Here is a 26,307-nt window from a genome sequence, read left to right on the forward strand (position 1 = left end):
AATAGTCTGTTTCTATATGCTACAACTTTTAGATTTAATATTTGTATGGGAATGTTGCAGTGTTTTGAGGGTTGGTTTATAAATAATGTACCTGCCATGCTTTCCATCCAGTTCATAGATCTGCTGAAACAGACTGTTGGCTCTGAAAGCTCATGCCGTAATAAACCACTTAGTCTTTAAGGCGGCCCAGCGCTCTTTGTCCTCGCAACCCTATCAAAAGGGTGCTGCTCCATATCCTTCTGACAATCCATATTAAGGTAATGGAGGTTGCCTCTTGACACGGCAAATGCTGGCCACTCAAGCTTTCTCCCGGCACATGAGCAATGTAATCCAAGAGGCAGTTTTTGACCTGCTGCCGATGTACATCAAGGGAAATGCAATGCTGTAATCATGTTGCACTTCCCCTGACCTTGCATAAGAGGCTGGTTGGATTATTTTGCTGACGTGCTTGAAGACAGACTTCTGCAAACAGCTCCCCTATCTTTTGCTGTGTTAGGGGATAACCCCTGTTACTGAGGATAACAGGCATCCTTTGAAAGCAGCATTTGTTTGTTTGCAATGTGACGGTATTTGCCATTTTCTACCACTAGATTGTTCTGCTCAGAAATACCTTCAGATGCCTCAGTCTTTGCCTCTTAAACCACAAACGACAGATTGTAATTTCTGGAACACATTCAAGCCGCTGAATAACTGTGTGATTTTCTTTACAAGTTTTCAGAATGTGATTTTACTATTGGCTTGATGGATTATAGCACTTGTTTAAGATTTTTCAGTAGGTAGAGATGGGGGAGAAAATAATTCAGGTCACATTTTATATTTGCGCCTCCTGAGCTAGGAAATGAACCAAAGCTCAACTAACCTTGGCAATTTACATTTCACCAAGTGAAAGAAAGGTGCACTCAAAAAATGTTTTATTAATGAAAATGGATGTGCAAAAATGGGTTACGTTAAGGGAAATTGCTTACAAAACTGTATACAAAAATGCTTTCGAATTTTCATGCAGACTTTCTGAAACATAAAAATTTGGAAACAGATGGAAAAATGGGGACATGGAAAAGTGAGAAGCAGAAGCTGGCAGATTAATCCATCCCTACCAGTAGGTGCTTTGACCAGTTGCCTAATTCAACAGCATTTCCAAAGAAAGTTACTAAATAATTACTTAAAGTTGGACCCCCCTCCAATCCTTTTTTGTTTGCCTACATAAGAAGAGCCTGCTGAATCAGGCCAATAGCCCATCTAGTTCTCATGTGGCCAGCCAGATGCCTCCAGGTAGCCCACAAGCAGGACCTGAGTGCAACAGTACCCTCCTTACTTATGATTTCCCAGCAACTGGTATTCAGAGGCTTCCTGCCTCTGGCCGTGGAGGAAAAATTTTTTGACTTTGAAAACTTTTGTCATCTTCCCTCTGTCCCAATAAGTGTGTCTCTCTCTGTGTGTTATATATTGGGCAGATAGATAGACGCATGACTTGCTCTATAAGTTTAATTGAACCCTGGGGCCTAACTAGTTATATTTGTGTGTCTATGAAGGATCTTTTCCCCAAAGGCTAGTAACCAATCTTGTGTGTATGTGTTTTGTCCCATTGGCATCTGATGACAGCAGTGGGGAATCTTTGACTGATGAGCCTAATTGGGCCCATTTGGTTCACAGTGTGATTTGGCCCAAACTATGCCTACCGGTCCATCACCTGTCATACAATATCAGGCTTGGGACAGGTAATTGAAAAGGAAGAATCAGAAGCACACTGTTAAGTATGCTTTTAATTCTTCCTTTTCATCCACAGCTTGAATTCAAGCAAAAAAAGGAGTAGGAAGCATTAGAAGTGCACTTTAAGAGCACTCCCAATTCTTTCTCCAAAGTTTATTGCCTGACATTATATGTCAGTAGGTGATTGACAGGTAGGTGGCCCAAGGAGGGTGGGGGCAGGAGTCCTGGATCTGCGTCAGACTTGCAATGTAAAAGACATGACATAAAAGGAAAAGGGGTTGGGAAGGAAGAGGAAAAGCAAAGCAAACCCAGGCTCTAATTCTTAGTTACAGAGGTTTTGTAACAACCAGCTGGAAAGGAAAATATGCACTGGTGTTTTATGTCTTTCTTGGCCCTCAGCTTGGAACCCTTTCATCTATGAAAGATTTTACTGAAAGCTGCTTCCAATTTTACAAGGTGTATTTGTACCCTTCACACTAATGGGAAGCATCATAATGGCATTTATGTGTCATGCCAACTGTGAAATAGCTCTGAGCAAGCTCTGCGTTTAGCTTTGAGCAGCCTTATACACAACTTAAGGAAGCTTACCAGTAGTTGGTTTTAGGCAAAATGGGATCAGAAATACGGACTATGGATTTTCCATGGATTGGAGTAGATGTGTTCACATAAGCAAGGCTTCTTCTCAGTTCATTGTGAGCTGGCTGCTGCTCACCTCAAACTTGTGAGTCTCACCTCTCCTTGCCCCAAGGTTCCACTTACTTACCATGGAGCAGGGAAAGAAGGCTAGTGGGTGCTCCAAAACCTCCCCATTGAGCTTGTTTCCCTACTAGGGATGGAACTATGGCTATTTTCCATAATCCCCTGTGGGAAATTGTCACAGTTTTGTCATTTCCACTGAGGATACTGGGACTGGATGTCTCAGATCCATTCCCACCAGGGGAACAAACTCTACTGGGCTCTCTGATGTATTACCTTTCCTTGCCCCAAAAGTGTTCAGTGTAGGAAAAATGAGAGAAAAACTAAAGATCTGCTGCCAGTCAGTGTAGGCACTACTAGGCTGGGTGGTCCAATGGTCTGACTTGGTATAAGAGAAGGCCCATGGGTAGGTGGCAGAATGCAGAAGATCCCAGGTTCAATCCCCTGCTAAATGGGGGGAAACTGTAAAATGGGTAAAACTCTTGGAGACAAAAATGGATGGTTGCGTTTGTATAAGCTTCTGTTGATGAGTTCTTTTTCAGTAACCTGGGAAGCGCTGAAGACTATAAACATATATATATAGAGAGAGAGAAATCTGTTCACCAATCCTCCTGAAGCCACCCTGCTTTTCAAGCCATGGCAGCTTCCTTGATGCACTTGCTCCATTGCAATGGGCTTGAGCACTTCAGAGCATCGGCATGCTCATGCCTTTGAATGGTAGCTGATTGTCTGCCCGCTGATTAGAACCTCTCGAGTGTCAATTAAAGTGTAGTGTGAGCGGATTCTGCCTCTCTTTTGCTCCCTTTATGTGCTTGCTTATGATGAACATGATTTTCCTTTTCATCTCTGAAATCAGACCCAATCTAGGCACTAAAATTAACTTCTTTTTTAATAAGAGCCAAATCTTAGTGGTGGGGTGGGGAGAAAACTTGGTAGGTTTCTCTTCCATTTCCACCCCACCCATCCCCACTCCAACATCTCATATCTTGAAAATAATTAGGGCTGCATCTATGAAGTACTCTCAGATAGATAGATGGTCTGTTCCCATTTTTTACATGGGAGTTTGTGTGAATGGCGCTTATGTGGGGCCTTGAGAAGGGGCACATCATTATAATTGGGAAAAGCTCAATAGGCTTAGAAACACCAAGTAAGAACTTTCATCAGAGAGAAAGAATATATAAGTTTTGCATTCCTCCCTGACCAGTTCATGCTATCATTGTACTGCAGACAACTCCTAACCTGATAGCCCTGTTCCACTGCCACATGTTTCTGAATACCAGTTGGTGGAAACCACAGGACTGTTGGTAGGGACAGGATCAGTTGGCTGGTGCCGTTTCGACAGCATTCCATTGACCTAACAGGCAGTGTCGATTTGAGTTTGTTCTTTGTCCACTATCCATTGCTTTTACCGACCCATTTTTCCTCCCCAGAAATACCAATATTAATATTGATATCTTGATAGAGATAATCAATATTTTGAAAAGAAAGTGGCTTTGTGTCCTCCTGCTCTGCTATTATAGGCTTGCCTTGCTTCCTCCCCACTTGGAGCTTGGATTCAGTGGAGGGAGTAGCAGAGAGAGAGAGAGATGTACTGCTGTGCTGTGAGTAAAATCAATAAAAGAACAATATATTTGAAGGAATATTCAAGGGGGGGGGAATCCGGTATCAGGAGAGAAGCCGCTGAAGTTTGGAGCAAACAGGATCACTGCACAATGATGGAGAATATGTGGACCATGGAAAAATCTGGTGCTAAATCAAATTCAGCTGAATTATCTCACCCATCTCTAGGTCTTGCTTGCGGGCTTGCCATGGGCATCTAGTTGGCCACCCTGAGAACAGGATGCAGATGGACCACTGGCCTGATCCAGCAGGCTCTTCTTATGTGTTTATGACAGACTCAAATGGGCTAGCAAAATGTTGTAAGTCTTTTGGATTTGTATGAAAAAGGGTGGGGGATCTGTGACCCTCCAGATATTGTTGGACTCCAACTCTTATCAGCCGCCTTCATCACTGTTAATTGTCAAGAATGAGGAGAATCCAAGAAACATCTGGAGGACTATGGTTCCCCATCATTGCTATAAAAGAATGGAGCAGAGAGTAAGGATCAGAACCCCAGAACTCCACTTCCATGTGTCCACATTGACCTATCAAGGAATGAGAACAACTTGTCCAATATTCCTTTTTTATGTTTTCCCCCTTCTAGATTTCACATCTAATAGGGTCTTAGCCATGTATCAGTGAATAGAAAGTGGCCAAACTTTTATGGAAATATGCAGAGATACTCAGCGTCTGAGCTGTGTGTGTTCCAGTGTGTGTATTACCTAAGTTAGCAGGCTTTTACCCTGCATTTAGATCACTGAGACTTAAGACTTAGTAAAATAAGAAATGCTACTTTATTTGTAGAAATACATAGTAGATAGGAAAGGCATACCTAGTTCTAAGTTGGAGGCACAATGCCCGGGCGTGGGTATTGCCCTCATGGCTCAGGAGAGACAGCAAAGACAAAGATGTCTCCTCTCTCCTCAGACGGTCAAAGAAGAAGATGAAGGAGGGGCAGGTCAGCTTCCCTGAGCATATCAGTTTACAATGGAAGGAAGTTAGGCAGAGAAGAGCACAGGTAAAGGTAGGCAAGCCTAGACAGCTGGAGGACCCTAACTCTATCTTCTTTCTGGAATACAAACAAAAGAACCCAAACAGGAGTTGCTCTTGCCCCACTTCCAACACAAACAGTGGCCTCCGCTCCACCTATAAGGTTGCTGCCCAAAGGAAGTCAGTTGGAACAAACCCATGATGATTTTCATGTTGTCATTATGGAGCACTGTCAACTAAATTTGGCCATAACCCCAAATTCCCTGTGCTATTTTCTTTTTTGCTCTCTCCCAAATTCTTTTGGCTTCATACAGTCTTTTCACTTGGACTAAGATTATCCTTGGCACTGCTTTAAGGTGTATCTATGGTCTGTCACTGAAACTATAGCTCTGTGAGTAGGAAGGACTAGGGATCTCTGAGAGAGAATTATCAATACCCTGTCCAGCCTATAGTTCATAAGATTCTTTGGGGAAAACCATGATAGTTACATTGGTTTATATACATTTTAAATTTATAGTATAGATATGTCCAGGGCCGGCGCCAGAGAGCAGCCAGGTTGGGCCCTGGCCAAGGGCCCTTGTGGGCCAGAGGGGCCTCTGAAGGACCCCTCCTTAGGGTAGGAGGTTCCACAGATCACAGAGAAGGAGCTCGCAGGCAACCCCCCCAATACAGACAGTGTGGGCTTCAATAAGCCCACATGCATGCCCCACCTACCTCTCCCGTAAGTGTGAATGCAATGTGTACTGTGCGTGCCTGCCTGCCTGCCATTACCCATGATAGCAGGGGGGCTTCCCTAAGGGGCTTATGCCTTCACCACCATCTTGGTTGATGGCAGGCATGTGTGCACATCATTCATACAACACAAGAGGTAGGTTGGGCAGGTGGGCAGGCTTATTAGCCTCGTGCCACCTATATTGGGTGGGTGTTGGGCTATGGCACCTTGGGCCCAGGGCCGGCTGGTGCCCAAGGGTCCAGTCATGCCTGGCACTGGCCCTGGATATGTCCTAAGAGAGTGTCTGATGTGGTCTCTGATATCCAGACATGATAGGTCTCTGCTATTCAGGGTCAAGTCTGGTCAGTGCCTGGATGGGAGACTGCCTGGGAACCCTATATAAGCTGCCTTGGGTTTCAATCATGAAAAGAAAGGTGAGGTATAATAATAGTAATAATAATAATAAATAATAATTCACCTGCTATGGCTGGCTAGTTAGTTTTTCTGGGTCATATGGATTCTTACCATGTCTTACTCAGTTTCATTTTCCTGGAAAAGTGCAAGGGGTGTCGCTCAGTACATTAGCAAGTACAGCATGAAGTAAAATCACATATACTGCACCATATATACTGTAGTTGGTGTTTAGTATGTAGAATTCAAGGACCTGAATAATTTTTATCAATAAGCCCTTTTGCCCCTAGTCCTCAATTCCAGTTTACAAACTTAAACTATATGCTCCAATTGTTCCTGTTTGCCAAATAAATTATTTACCTCCCCCCACCCAAGTACTTCTTCCTGGTAAATCAGTATACTTATTTTACCGTTTAAGGAGTTTTTGCAAACACTTTTCTCACATTGTACTGGTCTGTAATTTTATGTGCGTGTGGAAATTCTTCTGGCTTCTGCCCTTTCCCTGTGTCAGTAGGAGATCTGAGATACACTTTGATTCTAGAGTGCATAAGTATGAATTGATGCCCCCAAGTACAAAATTCTAGTGTGCCACTTCCTTCCCCTCCCCCATAATTGCCTATCCAGGACTGTCTTCTATAGCAATCTGTCCATCAATTGAGGTCTTCATAAGAGGTCCTTCTCTGGGGGCCTCTGCCTTCAGAGGATAATTGGTAGTTAATGGAAGCAGGGCCTTCTCTGTGCTGGTGCCTGGATTTGGACTTCCATCCTCCTAGCTATTTGTTTGATATTTTTTAGACTCCAACAATCTGGATAATGACAGTGCTTGATGTATCTCTGTGGGGAGGGAGTTCCACCTTGAGGGGCTACCAAAGAGAAGGCACTGCATTTCTGAGAGTGGCAGAACTACCAAGGGGGCCCCTATGCCAATCTTAACATCTGAGAGGGTCTGTTGGGAAGGAGGTAGGCTTTCAGATATTTGAGGACTAATTTATTTAGGGCATGAAACACCAATGTGAGCATCTTGAATTGGGCCCCAAACCAAACTGACAACCAGTGCAGCTGTTTTAAAACAGGGATACCATGAGCTCTAATGGGTACCCTGGCCAGTAATCTAGCTATTACATTTTGTTTTTTTGTTTTTTTTTTTTTTTTTCAATAATTTTTATTCAAATTTTCATAAAACATACAAAACAAAATCATAAAACATTCAAAGACAAAAAACAAAATCAAAAATAGTTAAACAAAAAGAAAAAAAGAAAAAAAAAAAACAAAAATAAAAAATAAAGAGTAAAATATTGACTTCCCATTTGTCAAAGATCAAATCAGTTATAAGTCTATAATATATAGCAATCCTGTCTCTTAAGTCATATTATAAAATCACTTTCCTCCAGTAGTTATCTTACTTAATCATCAAATCTCATAAACATTACTTTATTCTTTCCACAAAAAGTCAAAGAGAGATTTCAATTCTTTAAGAAATATATCTATCAATTTTTTTTTTCCAGATAAGCATATCGATTAATCCATCTCATTACTAATTATGATAATCTTATTGTCATAACCATAGTCAAAATAAACATTTCAATTAATCCATCACATCAGAATCTGTTAGGTTCAGTAATTTCAGTAGCCATTGTTCTATTATCTCTATTAGTTCCATTTTCCATCTTCCATCTTCAGTAGTCTTGTTAAGTCCAGTAATTTCAATATCCAATCTTCCATTATCAGTATTCCATAATAATCTTGCTGTCAAAGCCATAGTCATATAGTAAGAGTCTGATGGGAATTACCTCTATCCCAAATATTTTCTTGCCATCCATTCTGAATAGGTTGCTGAAATACTGCTGTAAAATCATATCTCTGTTCTTTTTTTCAAAACACACTGGGTCATCTCTTAAAAGTTTTTCCATTGTCACATGGCTGCAGTTAATTCCATAGATTTTCTCTATATTGGGCTCCATCACATCATTCCAGTCCAGAAGATAATCCATGCCATTGATAACTTTATCTCTAGAATCTTCATTAATTTCTTCAGAGATAACATTGAGTTCCAAACAATAGATTTTATTTCTAAAGTCCATAGACTCCAAATCTTGTTCCTGTTCCACGTTTGTTCCAATCTCCGGGATCTCCTCTCTCACAGGGACCCCTATTCCAGTCTTCAGGGTCTCCTCTCTCACAGGGACCCCTGTTCCAATCTCCGGGGTCTCCTCTCTCACAGGGACCCCTTCCAGGGTCACCTCTCTCACAGGGACCCTTATATCTTTAATCTCCTGCTTCATTTTACTCAATTCAATTTTCATTATCTCAATCTCATCCATTATTTTCTGAAACATAGTTATTTCCAGATTCTCAGCCACTTTCTTAATTGCCATTTTAAAAGAAAAATATAGGAAAACCACTTCTTATTTCAGCAACAATTGGGTTAATACTCCAAACTTGGTGACATCACAGTATAAACAGAGCAGACAGCCTTATCTCTCCAATAGTTAAGTAAACAAAATGCAGTTCCCAGGATCGAAACAATTAATGGCAATCGTCAAGAAACAGATTCGTCAAAATAAAATAGACCAAAAAGAGAGTAGTCTCAAAACAGTATAATATTTTTCAAAATAAAAATCTGGAATAGAAATCCCTCTTCTGTGTGTATCTTTAGAATGCAAATCCAGGACAGCTTTTTGCAACAAAAACAGAGATAAGCTATTAATTAGTGCGTAGCAGAGAGAAGTTACGGCTCCCCAGTGAGATGTCAAAAACCGATCAATCTGGCAAATCTCTTTTAAACAGCAACAATTTAAGTCAAGTAAAAGAAAAATATAGAAAGAAGGGTGCTTGCCTGTTAATGCGTTCTCTCTTAGAAGATAAGATGAACGTTCGCTTTAACAGATAGAGCTTGCTGTTGAAAATCCGTCCCACCTTCGTCGGCTGGACCTCGTCCCATAAATTAATGAGATCTGGTCGTCCCAACAAAAATAGGCTTTGAGGTTAATCTCTTCGTTTCTCCCTACCCGGGAGAAGTTTAATCAGTCAAAAAAAAAGAAAAAACTGACTGATATATCTGAATAAGCTTCTTTTGAGGCAGGAGCCCGTCTCAAAAGCAGGCACAGGCTAAGTCACCCTTCCCGGAAGTCTAGCTATTACATTTTGAACCAGTTGAAGTTTCCAAATTGTCTTCCAGGGCAGCACCACGTAGACCGCATTGAATAAGTCCAATCTGGAGGTTACCAGAAGTATGAAGTATGGTGGTCAAATCATCTCTGTCTAAGCCATAGCTGGAAATAGGCACTCCTAACTACTGAGTTTACCTGAACCTCCAGTGACAGTGTGGGATCCACAGAGTGCAACTCCATCCACTACCACGATGGTACTCGTGCCTTCTAATTTCTGTAAGATTCCTGTTGTTAGTGATCAAAGATATGGAAAGCTAGCCCTATGAAGCAAGGTCAAAGAAACAGGGGAAATTTGTCCTGGAGAAAAAAAGACCAGGGAAGGGGCATGATCGAACTTGTCTAGACATCTAAAGGGTTGTCACATAGAAGAGGACAAATATTTGTTTTCTGTTGTCCTAGAGGTAGGGCTAGATCTAATGGGTTTTATAGGAGGACAGATTTCTGTTGAACATTGGAAGAATAATCTTGATAGTAAAAACAGTTCTAGAATGGAATGATTTCATCTAGAGGGGTGGTAAGTTTTTCCTGTTGGGGATGGATTTATTTATTCATTATGTTTATATCCCACCTTTTCTCCAAGGAGCTCAAGGTTGTGTGCATGGTTCTCTTCCCTCTCCATTTTATCCTCACAACAACCCTGTGAGGTAGGCTAGGCTGAGAGACTGACTGGCCCGAGGTCATGCAGCAAGCTTCATGGCTAAGTGGGGATTTGAACCCTGGCCTCACAGTGCTGTAGCTCTGGGTTTCAGGCACTAAGATTGGACTGGATCCCCCTTCAACTCTATGATTTTATGATGCTGTTCCAGGACTGTAGTTGGTTTTGTAGGCTTTAGAGTAGAAAGCATATGCAGAGTTTATTAGGGTTTTCACATTATTACAATAAAGCAGTACAATCCATTATTCCCTCCCTACCCACCCCTCTCAGTTCCCCTACGTCTGCCCTTATGCCGCTCCTTTTTCATTTCTGATGTTCAGTTGTTTGACATGTTATGTAGTGTTCAGATTCATTAAGGGTTAAGGGAAATGAGTGTCAATGTTCTGCTGGAGTCCTAGATTAACAGCTGTTGGAAAAATGTCCATCCATTCATTGTGTTGTGCCTCCCACTTAAATTCTGAATGCCTTTCAGTCTTTGAGTTGCAGGTCCACTGGTTGCAAGCCAAACTGGATCCATTGGAAAACTAAACGTTCTATTTATAATTGAAGTTTTGGGACAAAGGAAACTGCTGCTGGTCAGTTTATTGATGTATTATCTCAGAGGTGAAAAATCCTCTTCTTTTTGGAAAAATCTAGGAGTTGCAAGACAGATCATAGCTCAGTGCCATAACTCATATTTTCATGCAGAAAGTCACAAGTTCCATCCTGGTAGCAGGTGATGGGCAAAATGCTTTAGTGGAATAGGATTCACTCCTTTTAAAAAAACTATTCTTGTTAATGGATTAATATTTTTATGTTTGTTTTATTCTGTGTTATGGATTTCAAAAGTTTGATCAGTTCTGTGCTTTGACATTTTCTAAGTCGCTTTGAGACATTTTATAAAAAGTGATTAAGAAATATAATAATGATAATCATCCTCTCACTGCCTGAGACAGTAGACCAGGACAACTGCCAGGCATGCTAGACAATACTAGGCTAGATGGACAAATCATCTGATATGCATGGCAGCTTCTTAGAGAAGGGCTGTAGCTCAGTGGTAGAGCATCTGCTTTCCACGCAGAAGGTCCTAGGTTCAATCCTCAGCATCTCCAGGTAGGACTCAGAACATCCCCTGCCTGAATACCTGGAGAACCGCTGCCAATCAGTGTAGGCAATGCTGAGCTAGATAGACCAATGGCTTGACTCAGTATAAGGCACCTTCCTATGTTTCTATGCTGCTTAATTTTCTAGGAGGCAGCTTGGATGGAAAGAGAAACGAAAATGAAAGAGTGCCAGTGGGAGGCAAGTTCATGGGGGATCAAGTGGCACTTGTGATGCTCTGTGTAGGCCTTTAGATGTCCAAATTAGCTCTTTATATTGTCCCTGGAAATGGGTCAGGAGTCAGTGTAGCTTTTCTAAAACTGGCATTCTATTTTAGTAGTACTGGCAGTCAATAACATAGCTGCTTTACTTTGCACCAACTGAAGCCTATGAGGAGTTTAAAGGATCCCTATGTATAACACTTCATTGTAGTCTAGAGTACAGATAATTGTGGCCAGGCTATCTCTGTCCACGAGGTGGTTTAGGCTGGGGTTAGGCAGAGTTCAGTCTTGATGGATCTACTTTGTTGAGGACATAACAGCTAGTATGTGCCAGATGCAAAATAATGGCACAGAGGTGGCTTCTCTACACCTAGAACTTGAGTGGCCACCATGGTGCCGTCCAGATGTCATTGGACTTCAGTTCCCATCAGCCCCAACTAGCACGGCCAATGATCAGGGATGAAGGGAGTTAGCATCCAGCAACACCTAGACAGCACCATGTCGATTACATGGACCAGTGTGCCTCTGAGTACATGCTCAGCCTGGTAATTTGTTGTAAAATCTGTAATTTCCAGAGCAGAACTGATCTTGCAATACTTTCATTTAAAAATCTACTCCTGGTTTCCTCCCATTCTTCCTTTGTTTCAGCAACCTAATCTTAGAGAGGAAAACAAAAGTTTGCTGTTGCTTTTGTTAAATTATTGGGAGTCGAAAGCTTTTGCCAATCTACTGTAGATCATCCCTGAGATCTACCAGTAGATCCTGATCTACTGCCCACACCTGGCGTATGCGGTGATTCTTGGCATAAGAATATAAGAAGTTCTTGGCTTTGGCTGTGAAATGTTTGAAAGCATTCTGTCGACCTAACAGGCTGGTATCAATTTGAGGTCATTCTTTGTCTGCTAGGCACTGCTTTTACTGACCTGTTTTTTCCCTCCCAAAAATATTGATATTAATATTGATAATTTGAAAGGAAATATCAGTATTTTGAAAGGAAATATCAGTAAATGAAAAGAAATACCAATAAAATTATCAATATTTTACAGGTGGGTTGTTTTTTTTTAAAAAAAAAAACAGTTTCCGAAAATAGCTGTGAAAAATCGCTACATAAAAATCCGATCAGCAATGATACAGAATAAACAAATTAAGGGAAATTCTGTGCCAAATCCAAATTGGGCAGAAGACTAGTACATCCCTAGATACATAATAGAATACAACAGTGTGTGTAAGAGAGAAAGAGCAGGTTTCTGCTTTTCTCTTTGAACTGTAAAGTTCTCCTTGCTAGGGGCAAAGAAATAGATAATGGCATCGTTCTAATGCTTGAGCAGGATTTGCTACTTCTGTGGGACTTAAAAGAGCAGCAATTAAGCCTGTCCAAGTAATGCTCTTAAGGGGCAAGGGCTCCAGTTCTGCAATCCATTCCTTTCTTAATGCAACTTGATGTAGATGGAGTGAGGGCCTATCAGGTGTGAAAAGCCCTGCTGCTCCTGGCTTGGAGTGGCCTCCAGACAGCGATGTGGCGGCATCAATCCAGTCATGCTTGATTTCGATGCTTAACGTGGTAAAGCAGGATCTCTCTACCCCTGATCAGCTTCTCAATTAGCAAGCTGCCTTTCTTTAACTGGCCCTTGTTCCGCAATCCCTCTGGGCTGTTTGTGTGTATGGGGGGGGGGGCATTAGGGTGAGAAAACTCCTAGCATCAGAAGTAGAAGAAAAACAGGAATGGAGGGGAGGGAGGAGGGAAGGGGAAACAAGAAATGTTCCTTTCTTTCAGGTTGTTTGTTTTCTTGGGTTTTGTTCATAAAGAAGCTTAAGATATCCATATCTTTTAAAATGCTGAACTTATCACCTTGGCAGTTCAAATATATGTAGAGGGGGGGGTGTGTGTGTGTGTGTTTACGTGTTGTCTGCTTTGCTTATGTTACTCTGTGCCATCTCATATATGTTGCATAAACAACATTGTGTCTTTAGCTCTTTTATGGGAGTGGGGTGGGGGGATGGAAAGTAGAATCTGCAATTTCATCGCAGCCCATGCTGGGTATTTGTTCTTGAGGTTTGCAAACAAGCTGAGGCGTCAAGATGTAAACAGCATTAAATATGAGCAGCAAACAAAGCAAAGATAGGTGTGTAACGCGTATTTCATATGCTTCCAAATTTCCTGCCTCCTGTTAGGAAGGCAGCTATTGTTACATTAAATATTCAGACTGTGCTAAATCTCGAGAGCTTTTTCCTTCCTGAACTGTGTTACTAATATACATGTGAGAAATTGTGACCTATATACAAACAGCATCTTTTTTAAAATGAGCAATATATGTCAACGTGGCACCTGCTTTATTGTTATTGTTACTATTACTATTACTATTTTGTGCCTTTATGGAGGTAGTAATTGAGATGTTTACTAATGTATGTAGTGGGATGCCTTTTTTTTAGATTTCATTCACCTGAGTTTATTCAACATATAAAACTCCCAGAGCAATCTCTGGCATCTGCTTCTCTGTAGCTGTTTCTGTTAGCTGGTTCATTAAAGTTTGTGGCATTTTTTGGGGAAGCCAAATTTCATTAACCTTTGCTTAAGGAATTCATCTTTTGCCCTGTACTTTCCCAGGCAGTGGACAAAAGACATTACCTAATACATTCAGGGAAATGTGCCTGTGAGCCCGTGTTGGCTCTATAACTACATTAGCCTACAAAATAAAGGTTTGTACTTTTAACCCATATTTAATTCAGTTAATGGAACTGGTGCCAACAGATTTCATTTTTGTAGCAATCATTAGTCATAAAAATAATAAAAGCACAAGGGTTTAAAAATCCATTAAGAAATATCAAGTCCACGTCATTATAAAAATCTTTTTTTATTATTAGCCTCTCTGAAGCATAAGAAGAGCTTTGCTGGGTCAGGTCAAGGGCCTGTCTAGTCCAGCATTCAGTTCTCACAGTGGCCAACCAGATGTCTATGGGAAGCCCTCAAGCAGGACCTGAGTGCAACAGTACTCTCTCCACTTGCAATTCCCAGCAACTTTAAATCTCACATTTAAAAAAAAAATCACATAAAATATAAGATTAGGGGTCCCCCAAAATGAATTCCAAATTGGTTTACCAAAAACAATATTCCATTAGACGAGTAAGGCTGCAATCCTGTATGCTCCTTCCCAGAGTAAATCCCATTGAATGCATTGGGATTGACTCCTGAGAGCACATTCATGTCTAGTTAGATCTACACTTGTTGAAACAATTCTGTAACTTTCTATTTTTGCACTTTTTATTGCCGTGTCAAAGTAACTTTGAAAATCCATCTTGTAACATGTGTTTTTGTTTTTACTCTTGTTATTACTAGATTCCATGGTTAACATCCATGCATATGTACTTAATAGCAATGGTCCTATCAATGCATATGGGATCTATTGATATGCGCTCCACATCGTATTTATATAGTGAGTGCACGTCTTCAGAATAGCCTGCCTGATTCTTTGATTTTTGTAACTGTTTAAGGCTTTTCTTAAAATTCTGAACACTCCATGCAGCATAGCCCTTTCAATGCAGTACTTCAAAAAGCAAGTCCTAAAGGTGACACAACAAAGGCGATGCCTAGAATACAGCTGCCTTTTATGAATAAAAGGAAGAATGCACACTCAGTCCAAAGATGGGAAAACTTAACTCATTTCTTTTTCCTATGAAAATGGCAAGTTGTATTATTAAGAAATAGCTTTTTCCAGAAGAGATTTTGCAAAGCAGTCAAAAGAGACTTTGCATTTCCCCATCTTTCTTTCTTTTCTTTTTTTTTAGGAATCTTCTTTATGTTAACATTACTGTACGGGAGGCAGCGGTGTTCCATATTGTGTCGAATGTAATTATAGGGTGCAATAACAAACACATATTTCTTTCTTCTGTCTCAAATCTATTTTTAATTCAGTGCAAGACTTCCCCGCATCTCCACACACAAAGCATTGCCCGTATGTCTACTTTTGTAAATAGCATATCTGAAGTAGATGTTTTGGATCTTCAGCACTATATACTTGCAAGGGAATCTGACAACAGATTCACACATGTATGCCCTAAAGAACTGCTAATGTTTCTAAAGTACCTCTCAGTTGGCATGCTCTGTTAAAAAGCTTGACCTTTCAATGTGCTTATAAGGCAGTTAAAATGTTCCCATTTACTGGGAGGTAAACTGAGGAGCCAGTCATTGCTCATAGTCACACTGCATATTGCTGGAGAGGTGAGAAAAGAACTTCTGAGAATATGATACTTTATTATTATGACTATGTTGGCTAACAACAATGTACCAAAATACAGTGAAGCTGAAACACACACTTAAAAATAAAATAAATAAAACTGAAGCTACAGTTGGCAAATTCAGATGGCATCAGGGCAGTATTTAGGGAGAGCAGATGGGATCATTTTTTGCTCCTCTCTGTTTCTGAGGATGGATGTAATTAATACTCAAGGGCACATATATATTTCTGGCAAGTTCTCTGCTTCAGCATATTGAGCAACTATTGTTATAAACAACTCAGTTGACCTGCAAAGGTAAAAGAGCATGTGAAATGCATAACAATAAGCAAAGTGACCATGTTGCTGTGGCTTTGTACAGAAAGGGGAGAAATTTGATTCACATTTACAGGTGAACCTACCTAATTAGCACTTTCTGAAATAATATGCAAACCAAAACACAGCCATCCTTTGAAATTCACAGTTCTCTGAATTTTGCAATGCAACCAAGCAATGTGTACAAAAATACTGAAGCAGGCCTTGGATGGGATAGAAATTTGATCCAGTTTATATTTAAAAGCGAACCTACCTAATTCATACTTTCTGAAATAATATGCGAACCAAAACACAGCCATCCTGTGAAATTCGCTCTATTTTGAATTTTGCAATGCAGGATTCCAGCCAACTAATGTGTACAAAAAATGCATGTGCTTGGGGAAAGTGTGCATAGAAAAGCATATATTAGTGAAAATAATATTAAAATTTTATTAGGGAAAATTGCTTTGCAAAAAAGGGTATACTATGAGAAATTTGCACTAAAGTGCTGATGAACTTTTTCTAAAAAAAATTATAAACAGATGTGTAAATGTGGAGAACTGAATTTAAGATTGGAAAAACGAGAAACGTGGAGAAACCAAAATGGTCAGATTTGCCCATCCTTACTCAAGAGTCCCAGGACAGCAAACAATATTATTAAAATCACAATTAACAGTTTTTAAATAAAATAAAGCAATCAACATCATAAAACGAATAACAATCACAAGTAAAATGGGCAACAGAAGCAACAATAAAATAGGAGCAAACAGTATATCTCTCCCCAAAGCCTAGATGAAAATAGGGTAGAAGCATGATGCCACTCATTGGGGTGGGGGGGCTATTCCAAAGTTGCAAGGTCACTACAGAGAAAGCCTTCCTTTGGGGGGGCTGCACTGCAAACCTAATAATTCAGCTACAAATCCCCACTTTCCTTAATAATGGGGAATGTGACTATATTTGTCACAAATGGACAAAAACCCTCTGCTTTGTAACTCAGTGGAAGAGTTTCTCAGCGTAACTCAGTGTTCATTGTCCCTCCGACATCAGCCGCATGTGGATTCCTGGATGGCTTATTGGCCAAGCAGGTCCCAAACCATGTAGAAGCCATTTATGTGGTTTTGCAAATGCCAGACAATCAGGCATGGCAAATGCAATCTTGGATTTATCTAGGATGGTGTCTTGTATTTATAATAATAATAATAAATAAAATAATAAAATTTTATTTGTTAGTCGCCCATCTGTCTGAATTAACAGACACTCTGGGCGACGTACAACAATATAAAATACAATATAAAACATATACAATCACCAATCACAATATTAACATCAATTCATCTAAAACCATCCTTCAATTAATACAGTATAAAAACCTAACCCGCCCCAGAAATCCCATAGGCCTGCCTGAATAGCCAGGTCTTTAAGGTTCGGCGAAAAGCCATCAGGGAGGAGGCATGTCAGAGGTCAAACGGAAGCAAGTTCCAGAGGGTGGGGGCCACGATCGAAAACGCCCTCTCTCTGGTCCGCACCAGCCTAGCTGTTTTCACCGGTGGGACCGAGAGAAGGTCTTGTAAGGCTGATCTTGTTTGGCGGCATATTTGGTGATACTGGAGGCGTTCCTTCAGATAAACCGGGCTGAAACCGTATAGGGTTTTAAAGGTTAGTACCAACACCTTGAATTGGGCCCGGTATACAACTGGCAACCAGTTTACCCTAGTATTGCTCATTCACAGATGTTTCCAGATAATTTGGCTTCTCCTGGCTCTGGATGCTGTTGACACTGAGCCTAAAATCCAATCTGCAATGGAAGGCATCATGAATTGTTTTTTTTCCTTGCATAGCGGTAGATTTTTGCACATGGAGTGATGCTTCTCTTGCATGTCCTTTGTAGTTCATCATGCCTTGGAGAAAATAAATAAATAAATCAGACTGCAAGTTGAACCACAACTAGGTAAACTGCAAATTAAACATACGTTCACAAAATGATTCAGCGCACCAAAAATGCTAATGCAGGGGTGGTATGCCTGCATTATATATTGTATATTGTCAAACCTGTTGTGTGAAATAGCCCTTTGTTAATTTGCAAATCATACATGTGTGTGTATGTGTAAGAGAGGGAGGAGTAGGTGTGGTGTGGTGTACTAAATACAGTGCTGGACTTGGACAAGGGAAACCTGGATTCACATTCTTGCTCAGCCATGAAGATGTTGCTGAACTTCAGTTCCCACAATCCCTGACCCTTGGCCGTGCTGGCTGGGGCTGATGGGAGCTGGAGTCCATCATCTACAGGGGCATGGGTTTCTTGTCCCAGTTTTAGGCTAACCTAATGCACAGGAACATCACCTAAAATTTATCCCTAGTTCTTTAATATATATTATTATGTGCCTTCGATTACGACTTCTGGCAACCCTACAAATCAGAGATCTCCAATAGCATTTAATATATGAGGGCTACCAAGAACTGTTTGCTGGGGCCCACCAGTTTAAATGATCACAAGAGACTTATTCAATCTAGTGCTTGCTTTTATGTTTTCAAACAAGGAATAGCCATTGCTTCTTTATTTTAGATGCCATGGTGGAATCTGAATATTAGACACACACACACAGAGAGAGAAAGCCAGGTAATGTAATTAGTCTAGTCCCAAAAGGGGTTCATGAATCACCATGTGTCACGCATTGCAGATGAGGCTTCTACCATGTCCTATACCAGCAACATATCTCTCCACCAGCCCCCCATTCTTCCTCCTTCCCCTCCTTTTTACACACAGCCTGAAGAACAGTTTCTGAAAGCTCGAAAGCCAACCTTTTGGTTTGTTTAGTTGGTTCTCCTAAAAATGTATTGTTGCTGTTCCTACTTTGCAGCACTGTTGTGAGGCCAATGATGTCATGAGCTCCTTGGAGGAAGAGGGGGATGCAAATGTGAGGGAGATAAACTAGTTGACTTCTCCTTGAGGCTTCTCTCAATTCTTGTGTGTTATAGAATCTTCCATCCCCTCCCCCCCAAAAAAGATGGGAAGCACCGAGTCTGTGATTTTTGATGTCACCATTAGGGTTTGGTCTGCTTGGTGATCCGTTCGTTAATTTGGTTTCCTTTGGCAAAATCTCTGGCGTGCTTCCTAGGCTCGAGCAGGAAGGGTGTCACCTGACCCTCCGCAGTTCCCCCTTGGCATCTCTTCCAGCGACCTCAAGTCTCGGAAGCTGGACGGGAGTTGAATTCCATCTCCATGTTTCTCTGTACTGGAGTGAACCTTTTCTGCACAACACCGTGAGCCTTGAGCGAAGAGACTGATGATGGCTGAATATTCATCCCCGCAGATTGTTTTTCAGAATTTGCTCCTGACCTGGAATGACCTGTCTGTCTGAATTTCAAAGGAGGGGCACCTATGAAAGTAATTTTGTATGTGGTACTTATTTTCTCTCTCCCCCTCCCCCAATCTTCCTCCCCCATCTCTTAAAAGCGCTTTATAGGTGGAGATGTGCTGAAGGCATTCTTCAATTAGCATGTGCTGTAATGAGACTGAAACAGCTGTTTACTCTTTAAGAACGCATGGCGTCATTTATGTCAGAGCCCAGCCACCATCCTGGCTTCAGTGGCATTGCTGTTTGTAGTTGGTGATTGAAGGTAGACTTTGGCTCCATGAAGGGAAAGGATAAAAAGGTTCAGCCTAGGAACATAGACAGCTGCCTTCTACTGAGCCAGAGCACTGATCCATCCACTCAGTAGTGGACAGTGTGGTGGAGCAGAGGCACTTACCTGATGTCCCAGCAGGTGAGTCGCCGCTGCTTACCGGGGGGGAGAGGACGGCAGCAGCAAGTTCAGTGCAGTGCAAATGCACCAGCGGAGCCAATCCAGCCCTCTTGCCATTACATTTGCACCATGCTACTGCCTTGCCCCTCTCCCTCCTGGTAAGCCACAGTGACTCACCTGCTGGGAGGTCAGGTAGGCTCTTCGGCCCACTATGGCACCGGCTATTGCATCTAGTTCAGTATTGTCTACACTGACTGGCAGTGGCTCTCCAGGCTTTCAGGCATGGGGCATTCCCGAACCTACCTGGAGATGCCAGGGATTGAACCTGGACCTTCTCCATGCAAAGTTTGTTTGTTTGTTTAATTTATATCCTGCTCTTCCTCCCAGAAGAAGTCCAGGGCAGCAAACAAAAACACTAAAAGCACTCTTGCCGCCCTGGGCTCCTACTGGGAGAAAGGGTGGGATGTAAATCAAATAAATAAATAAATAATAGAAACAAAAGACTTTAAAACATATTTAAAAAATCTTTAAAAACATATTAAAACAAAACTTCATAAAAACAGCGTTAAAAAATCTTAAAAAGCAATTCCAACACAGATACAGACTTTTTAAGTTGCATGAAAAAATTGCCTTTCTCATTCATTCTTCAATTTGCCAATCTTAATTTTACTCTTCCCCATGGTACTCTTCTCCACTGTCATTTCCTGAAGCAGACAACAATAGGCAGGAATGTTTAAAACATCTAAAAACAATGTAAAACATCTTAATTGCTGTAAACTGCCCAGAGAGCTTCGGCTATGGGGCGGTATATAAATGTAATCAATCAATCAATCAGACCTTAAGGCCATTTGGGATGTTGCCAAATGATGTTGCTGGCCTAGTTGATCACATGTGTACCCTTCAGTTTCTTAAAGGAGTTCAGTGTGGCACACATGACCCATTCCCATTCAGTCCCCACAACAGCCCTGCAAGGTAGGTTATGCTAAAAAGATAAAGACTTGTCCAAGGTCAGTCAGTGTGATAAATCACTGAAGCCCTCTTCAGGCATGTTATTGCCACAGTAAGTAAATGCGTGGGAAGGTGCAGGGATGAGTGCAGTAGCTCTCTGCGAAGCAGTAGCCCTCAATTGATGTTCTCATTCCCCTTCATGAGTTGGAGGACAATCTTCTGAAGACTCATGTACATATAGAGGCTGCTTGCACGTTTTCCAGGGTTTAAAAATACACAGGAAGCCTCCCCACTTCTGAAAATTATTTTACAAGTCATTGAGGGTGATCAGAACAGTGATTGCAGGGGGTGGAGCTTGCAGGGGGGGCCCATATGTTTAAACAGAAATATAACACCTGTAGAGTGCTTGAGTAGGGTTTTAAACTACGTTGCATTTCTTCAGTGACAGGTGAATTCATCTCTTTCTTAAATTAAACCAGGCTTTTTAATAGGTTTGGCTTTAAAAAGTTTTTAAGTCCTGTTTGTATTTAATGTTGTGGTTTAATCTCTCTTTTAAATTGTTCTTTAACAGTGGAACACTTATTTTTATTGTGTATGCCACCCATAATCAATTGAGGGCAGCACAGAAATACCATTAATAAATAAACCAAAAGTCTCTTCAGACCATTCATTGCGCCACACGGTCCCCATGAAGAGCCTTTTGTTGTTGTTGTTATGTGCCTTCAAGTCGATTACGACTTATGGTGACCCTAGACTAAGATGCATCCAAACTCAGAGGAAGTCAGTGGTAAGCCACCTCTGAATATCTCTTACCACAAAAACCCTATGAAAAGCCTAGCCACTCCCAAATACTTCAGCCGTGCTTCGTTGGTACCCATGCTGACCTTGAAATGCTTTTTCCATCTTTTCATCTTCACCTTGTTAATTGAAATTGCTTCTGTTTAGTTATTTGGCATATTTATATCGCTGCCTTCCCCTAAGGAGCTCAAGGCAGCATACCTGGTTCTCTCCCTGTTCCCACTTCATCAGCCCAACCATCCTGTGAGGTAAGTTAGACTGAGAGATAGTCACCAAGGTCACCTAGCTTTAGAAGAGCCATTGGCCATATTGGCTGGGGCTGCTGGGAGATGGGAGTCCATAAGAAGAGCCCTACTGGATCAGGCCAAATCTAGTTCTGTTCTCCCAGTGGCCAACTAGATGCCTCTGGGAAAGCCCAAACTCAGGACCTGAGTGCAACAGCACTCTCCCCACCTGCAGTTCCCAGCATGTGGTACTCAGAAGCATATTGCTCTGACAGTGGAGGTAGAATATATAACCACCTAGTGAGCAAGCTTCATGGAGCTGAGTAGAGACTTGACTTGGGTCTTTCTGATCCTAGGCCAACATTCTTACCATTACATCACACTGGCTACCCTGGACGTTTAGTGCATTTGTGTGGGTGATGCTGGATCATGAAATGAATTGTGAATACATTTGGCCTCAACACTTCATTTATATTTAAATAAATGTCACCCTAGCAAGTCCTGGATATATCCAGCGAAAATGCATGCAAAACAAATCTACTGAAATAAAGCTTTGCTTCTATTTTCTCTGTGCTTAAGAAGCAACTTGTCGTACCCATTTTCACACCCAGAGTTTTGATTTTTGAGAGGATGGATATTCTTTGAGATAGGGAAGCACCACTGAAATCTCCCTGCATGCTCTCATCTTTGAGGTTGTTTTAAATGTAAAAATGGTGTTATAAATATTTTAAAATGAATAAAAACAAGTCATTATTGCTTGATGCAAGGGGTGGATTTAGAATAGGTATGGGGAACCTCAGATTGGAGAGGGGGGCTAAGGCAGCCTCCAGGTTTTGCTCCGGCCCTTGGGACAATCCCTAGGCTATGTTCCTTCCCCAGACTGGCTCCTCTCTTCCTAAGCCACACTCCTTACTGGCCCTTGAGTGTTTGGCTGGAACGTGTTCTCGAGCTTGTCTGGATGGAGAGATGTGTTTGTGTGTGTGTGTGGAATATAGCCTCCTGCATAAAGGTAAGGTGGTATCTGTTGCTCCACCCATTTTTTACTCTGGTCCCACCCACCACTGGCATGCAGCCTCTGGAATGTGGCCTGCAAAGGCATGGGGCCCAAGGAATTAAAAAGGTTCCCTACTCTTCATTTCAAGGATTGCTTGCAGCAGGCAGTTGCTGACAAAATAACCCTGGGAAAACTGCACTGGCCCATAGAGATAAGTAAGGCAGCCCTGTGAGGTTTGAGGAGCCAGCAGGACCGGTTCTAAAGGGCAGCCAGGTTGGGCACTGGCCTGACGGCCCCTGGAGCTACAGGGGGCCCCTCAGCCGACCCTCCGCTCCCCTTCCGTGATCCGCTGTCCCTCCACGTCTCCCCACTTACCTGTCTGCTGTCTTTTACCGTTGCCCTTAAGAAAGATGGCGGCTGCGGTTTCGTTAAGGTATTGAAGTCCCTGCCGCCACCTTAGTTGATGGCAGAGATGCGCACGTAGCACGCATGCGTGCCATCAACGAAGATGGCGGCAGAGGCTTCATCCCCTTAGGGAAACCGCGGTCGCCATCTTGGTTAATGGCAATAGTAAAAGACAGGAGACAGGTAGGTGGGGTGGGGTGGGCTGCGGGCCCAGGGCAAGCTGATGCCCAAAGGCCCTGGCATTCCTGGAGCCAGCCATGGTAGCCAGAGTGCAGATATTTGGTGTTCACATCATATCACTGGCCCTTAGGGTCCAGATCTTAATATAATTTCTCAGTACTCGTTGTTGACATACTGGCTGAATTTGGGTAATTGTATCTCAACCCAATAAGCCTAATAAATTACCCAAATTTATACATGAGGCCATTGCAGGGCAACCCTTTATCTTCTCCCTTTGTTGTGGGCCTTATTGAAACCTGGGCATTGGCAATTAACCATAGTTTCTTATTTCATCCAAACAGGATATTATGATTATCAGCTTTGATATAAGCCAAGATCTTAAACCAACTCCAAATGATGTTGTTAAGATACTGCTTTGTTTCAAAGCTGGCAACCATAGTTTCCTGGTTTGAACAAAGTGGGAAACTAATGCTGACTAGAGATTTCTGCACATATCACTTGAGCACACCTCAAAGGAATGATAGAAGGGACTGCATGTATGGGCAGAAAGCTCATGCATGTCTTGCTTTTTAAGCAGATGTACTATCATCTAAAGACAACCACTGGTTGAATGTCTCCAGCTCCTGAAACTCCTTCACTTTGCACAAACAGAGACTCCATCTGCACCATACATTTAAAGCAGTATCATGCCACTTTAAACAGTCATGGCTTACCCCAAAGAATCCTGGGAACTGTAATTTGTTGAAGGTGATGAGAGTTGTTAGGAGACCCCTCTTCCCCTTACAGAGCTACAATTCGGAGAGAGGTTTAACAGTCTATTTTCTTCCAAGCGAACTCTGGGAATTATAGCTCTGTGTGGATGATATAATTCTGCTTTAAATGTATAGTGCAGATTGACTTGCATGATCTGGTAAATTGTCTACTTTCAAAAGGTTGAAGTCTGCATAAGGAGTGCTTGAAAATGCAAGGAATGTTAATATTGACTAGTGGTGTTAAATGTTTAGGTGCATGAGTAGTGGAATATCAGAAATGATTTGTAACTTTGAGTGTGTGCTGTTGGGTTCTTTTGGGGTATTGTTTGGTAATCCAGGTATTTTGCAGCATTCTACACACACAATAACCTCGTGTTTTGCTTTTTGTGAACTGGATAACTTCCTTTCCCTGGGGGAGAAAAAAACCTTTGCCATGATAACTAGAGTTGCTTCTGAATTTTGCCTAAAGTGCAGTCTTGCGGTGAATATAGAGTTTCGTGCTTAGGTGAAATATCAGAGGAGTTCTGAATAATGAAAAAAGAGAATTTTGATTGTTTCCATCAAGGTTAGTGATGTTTTCCAGGGAGGTTCCACACATTCCGGAGGGGGGGGTGTCACAGAAAATACTAATGCAGTATGTTTGAACTATGTGTGTGGGGAGGGTGTCCTGAGCTTCCCTGTTGGGGTGTCTATAACCAAGGAAAGCAGGCGACTAGGGGATGCTTGAGGAATTTGTTCTCTGCAAAATCTGATATGAACTGACCCAATCTGTACTTTCTGGAACTCATGTGTAAAACGGAACATGGCTATCTTTTAGATTTTGTACCTCTCTGAAATTTCTCAGCTATAATAATAATAATAATAATGAAAAGAAGAACCAAAATGCATAGTTTAGGTGAAAGTACATTCAGAAATGTGTACTTTTAAGAGGAAATGCACTCAAAAATACGTATTTAAGTATATGTTTAAATTCAATTTTTGTGCAGATTTTTTTTTAAAAAAATCAGATTAATACAGAAGGGGATGAAACAGATTTATGAATGAACATATGTGAAACTGATGCAGTCTGGAAGTATACAGATCTGCTTATCCCTCTAGCCCTACTGGAGATTTCTCCATACCATTTCTGGTTCCTTGGGGCTCAATCCAACTCATATTTACACCAGGCTGATGGGAGTTAAATGTGGCAGACCCTTGGCTGGGCAGGCAGGGTCCCGGCTTCACCATGGAGGATCAGATGGATGCCACAGAGCTTCCTGCTGACTCCTCCTCTGCCACCACCACTTTTGCCAGCTTGCCCTGAGTTGGATTGCTCTCTTAGAGTATTAAGTCTGAGAGGCAGAGTTCCTGCCTTGTTGCTTCTGCTGCTATTTACAATTAGGGACTCCAACAGCAACAGCACCCCACATTTCTCACTGGAGACTTCTGCCTACTTAGGGTTGGGCAAATCTGTCAATTTCTGTTTCTCTCTTTTTCTGATTTTCCCAGTCTTTTTAAGTTCAGTTCACTACATTTCCACAGGAGTTTGCCATTGTTTTTAACGTTCTTACAAAAATGTATCAGCACTTTAGTGCAAATTTCCCCTCATGTACCCATTATTATATGCCGTCTCACCTGATAGACACATCTTTGCAAGACAATTTTCCCAGATTGTAATGCATTTTTGTATGTTATTTTCACCAGTATACACATTTTTGTGCACCTTACTTGGCTGGAGAACTGCATCTGCAAAATTCAGAGAAGTGTGGATTTCAGAGGATGGCTGTGTTTTGATTTGCATAAGGTTTTCAGAAAGTGTGAACTTAAGACAGGCTTACCTTTAAATGCAAACGGAATCAAATTTCTCCCCTTCCCTAGGCCTAACCATGCTTAGTGATAGGAGCAGTCCTGGCTGTAGTAAACATTTCGGGGTATTTTCTGGCCAGGGCTTATTTCCTGCTCTCTGCAGTTTTTATTCTCCCCGTTGTCTTGCCTTATTACCAGTAGAAGGAATAGTCCTGCTCAGAATTCCAGGCGGCGGGGTTGACAACAGCCTCGGTGTCAACAGAGATATGGAGTATTCAAACTTTTTTCTGCAGCTTCCTCAATTCAATCCAATCCAGTGCTGAAATATCAGAAACTTTTCCCCCTCCACATACAGCAATCTGCCTGGTACTCCCAACTTCATCATTTCCTACCAGCAGAGAGGGTTGAGAAGGAGGTAATCCAAATACTTCTGAAACTAGGATACTGAGTCCTCCCTGTGCCTTTAAATCCAAGCCTGCTTATTATGGGCCAAGAACACATGGTGGCAGTTAATCGGTATTGATGAAAGATATTGAACACACCCCTACTGAATGCAAAGTTTAATTTGAAGCTGTGGTGTAAGATTGTAAAAGGTGCTGAGATTCCATATTGGGGTAGTCCATGATATTGCTGTGCAGTCTGAAAAACGTTCCACATGCTAAGCACGCAACAGTCTTTCCTAAAAATGAAAGCACAAGGGAAATATTACTTT

At 41.7% G+C, this 26,307-nt stretch overlaps 1 protein-coding gene and 1 non-coding gene across 14 annotated transcripts in view; both read left to right on the top strand.

Moving 5' to 3' along the window:
- The window catches only part of LMO3 (LIM domain only 3), a 123,352-nt gene that overhangs the window by 60,644 nt on the left and 36,401 nt on the right, over nucleotides 1–26,307 (top strand). The gene's annotated exons all lie outside the window — the stretch shown is intronic.
- On the top strand, nucleotides 10,963–11,031 carry TRNAG-UCC (transfer RNA glycine (anticodon UCC)). Its single transcript has one exon. It is a non-coding gene; the product is annotated as a tRNA-Gly (tRNA).

The sequence above is a fragment of the Rhineura floridana genome, chromosome 8 (assembly GCF_030035675.1).
Source record: "Rhineura floridana isolate rRhiFlo1 chromosome 8, rRhiFlo1.hap2, whole genome shotgun sequence".
Taxonomy (NCBI): domain Eukaryota; kingdom Metazoa; phylum Chordata; class Lepidosauria; order Squamata; family Rhineuridae; genus Rhineura; species Rhineura floridana.